The sequence below is a fragment of the Equus caballus genome, chromosome 23 (genome assembly GCF_041296265.1).
Source record: "Equus caballus isolate H_3958 breed thoroughbred chromosome 23, TB-T2T, whole genome shotgun sequence".
Taxonomy (NCBI): Eukaryota; Metazoa; Chordata; class Mammalia; order Perissodactyla; family Equidae; genus Equus; species Equus caballus.
The window spans coordinates 10,208,667-10,212,539 of record NC_091706.1 but is presented as its reverse complement, the minus strand read 5'-3'; positions in this window follow the sequence as shown (position 1 = coordinate 10,212,539).

Sequence of the window (3,873 nt, the reverse complement as noted above, 5' to 3'; positions counted from 1 at the left end):
GAAATTATTTTAGAATATCCCCTTTCTTCAATTAGTGTGAAGGTTTAATTAGAAAAATGATTTAAAATGAGTTTTCAAAATTTATCATTGTATCAATATGCTCTAAGCTGCTTCCGCACCTCTCATAAGTGTAGCCTATGTAACAACTTGAATTCATCATTTGATGTGTATATTTTATCATATACAAGAATCTGTAATTCACTCTTGAATAAGGAGAGTGACACACTAAAGTTGAATTTGCAAAAAAAAATATTTCTTCTGAAACTTAGAGAATAAAATTCTTTGGGAGTTCATGTGTGAACGAGATTCTCAGGAACAGTTCTGGCATTGACTTCAGGGGTCATAGGGTGATCAATCATCCCATTTTTCTCAGGAATGAAGGTGTTCTTAAGACATGAGACTTTTTCTGGAAAAAAAGGGGCAGTCCCAGGCTAACCCCAATGGATGATTACGCTTCCTTGGGTAGGGCCATAATTTTTACACAATTATATGCACACTCCTTGAACCTGCACCAAATTTTCTCTTTTTCACTACTTTTAAGTTGCAAAATTGAGAAATGGGCACTTTCATCTCTCTTGCAATACTTAAGCTGTGAAGCTAAGCTAAAGAGAATGCAATATTCTCCCTGAACAAACTTGAACTAGAAGCAACTCTTATTTAGTGAAGAATTATCTTGAATGAAACTGTCTGACAAAAGTTATTCAGAAATGTAAGAGGATAAAGTAAATTGTACCACTCTAGCCCCATAACACATAGTGGCTCTCTGGTGAGTTCCTAGCAGCTTGCCTTACATACGGTAGCACTTTAAAAGTGTGCATATGTTGTCCATGCTTGCAAAGAAGAAAAAGGTATTTGAAAACAATGATGATGCTGATGACGATTATGATGATATAGTTGATGATGTGGGAGAATACATTGAGTTGCATTGGTATAACATTGGCTTGTAGATTGCAACGTCACTGAGTTTTTTAAATCAGACTCCCTGGATTCAGATCTCCATGTACCCAATATCTGACTGTGTGGCAATGAGCAAGTTTGTTAACACTACCAGACTTGACCAACTACCTCATATGTTAACTGGGACATTAACGTTCTTCATTATTAATTAATCCTGTTCTGAGGATTAAACAAAATAACATGTTGAATGACATTAAAATATTAATGTGAACCTCTATTAATGTTCTGAGTTCTAAGTGTCAGTAAACACAACGTGACCTCAATTCCCTCCCTCTAGGAAAGGTTTGCTGGTGTTTCTTTGTCAGTGTTCTTGCATTCTGCCAAACAATAAAAATCAACTTGTCTAAAAAGAAATGCAAAAAAATAACTTGTCTAAATTCTCTCTGCATGTAGTTTTATCTATTGTAACTTTTATTTTATTCTGGCAATAATTATTATAAATAAATCCTAGTGTTAAATTTAATTAAATTGGCATTGTTCTAAGAGTCAATCAGTGCTTGTAAGCACAGTCATACCTCAAAATGGACAATATGTCTCCCTCTGGACTGATCCTCTATGCTGTCTGCAGGGTTGTCTTTCTAATGTTGGGGCACACCACATATTACTTTCTCGGACTTACAACTTCTTCCTTATTATCTACAGAAGCACAAAATTTTTCCTTAGAGTATAATAATCAAACAAGACCTATCATGTTATACTTCGCATAGCAAAATAATTGTTCTATGCACACAAATCCATCACCAAAATAGTTGCTTTATCCCAGATGAATTTTGTACTTCACACCTCCCTACATTTGCAGCATTAGTGTTTTTCCTTGGTGTTTATTTCCTCTCTTCTCTTCCTTCTCCCTGAACACTCCTTGAAAACTGCTTACCTTTGAGGACAATACCATAATAGTATTTCAGTTTGGTCTTCTCATTATTCTTTCCAAGACCAAATTAAGCATGCTATGTCACTATATAAAATTGCTTTATACTGTACTTCTAATAATTTTCCGATGATCTCAATACGTGTTATTTGATTGTTCATTTTTTAATTTACCATTAACCCCAAAATAATTGAAAACATTTATTACATTTCTACATCATTGTAATCAAATAGAAAGCATAATGATTAATACAAAGTTTGACTTTAAAATATTGGTTGAATAAATACATCTTTGTTGCTTTCAGTATTAATTGAATTATCTTTTATTTTCCTTAAGTGAAGCTGCTTATTCTTGCATTATACTATTATTCAATCATTGCAAATATATTTTGGAATGTTTTTCTTCCTTTAAGCAATAAAAATTGCCTCATTATTAATTTTAAAAACCTATAGGTTAAAAATATGACTTTTTAAAATGATAGGAATTTAGAACTCTAAATTACCTTCACTTGAGAGCTAAATATGGGCTAAGTATTGGGCTAATGATATGCATTTATTATTTAATTCTCAAAGCAACTCAACAAGTTTACTGCTGTTGTTATTATACATTTAACTAACAGAGATAACCCAAGATTTTGAAAACTTACCTTAAAACTACAAGATCATTGACAGAAATTGCCACTGTCAAGATTTAAGCCCCAAGCATTTACCTAATTTTAACTAACTTTCACTACTTTTTCTTACCTCCAAATTTAAATCAATAAAAAAACTGTCAGTTTAAAAATAATAACTAAAGCAAAATAGATGATTCTAGATGAGATGAACAAAAAGGAACATGGCCAAAAGTCAATGGCTATAAATTACAAGACCTGAAGAAATAGACGTCCTTGCTGATGTGGGCAGGCTCTCTTTGGATGGATACTCTGGCTTTTGGGGATCAAGGGTAGCATGGAAGCCAGGCCAGTCTCACTTGCAGAATTTAACTAGAAACCATTGACCATAGAATAGAAATTTTGGACACCTGTGGATTGAAAATAATATATGTCTACACCATGGGTCAATAGAAAACATTCTGAACAAAGCTTTTATAGTCAATAGATACCCTCTCCTCCTAGTGAACTGTGTCATGATACCCCTTTGAATTTGACCTTTTCTACACACAGTAACCATTCCAACTTATAGCACGAGCATTGAGAATAGAGCTGCAATGCTATCACTCTTGTAAAGGGAATGGGACATTCCAAGAAGAGATGTGAAAAGCAATCTCCAGATCCTCTTCACTTTTGCTCTTAAATCAGAGATAGTGGAGTGGAGGTGTACTTCCTTATCTCTTTGCAAACTTTCTGCATTTTGTGAAACCTGGCTTTGAATGTTGGGACCAAATCAGTAATGATTACATGGGTAAATAAAAATTACATGGTCGTATAGCATTAATTACATTGATAAATAACAATTCTCCAAGAGACAATTGAAGTTTTTTCTTCATCATGGACTCAGTTTATATTTTGGTGCCTATTTTGGTGAGTAAGATCAAGAAGGCTGGAAGAGTTCCATTGTCTTATAAATTCACCCCAAGAAGCTTTGATACCAGATCTCTGATTCAGATGGAATGAAGGACCAGGGGCTCTTACAATAATTGAAAAACACATTCAACACTCAGTATTTTAAAGAGTAATGTCATTTATTTCAATATCATATATTTCAAATATTAAAAAATACTTAAATTTCAAATATCAACTATCTCAATTATATTTTCTATCCTCATCTATGTTTTCCAAATCATATATTATTCAGCATAAAACTTACATGTTCTTTCCAACCTTTCCTATATCATTCATTTTTTGTGTACATTCACCATACTATTTTGTGTTTTACCTGAAGGCATATAGTGGAGAGGTTAAGAGTAATTTCCTTAGAGTCAGAAAACCTAGATGTAAATTCTGGCTCTTCCACTTATGAGGTTTGTAATCCAGTCATCTGTTATTTTATCTTTCAGAGCATTGTTTTCTTATCAACTACATAAAGATGTTAACATTTAATTTCCAAAGT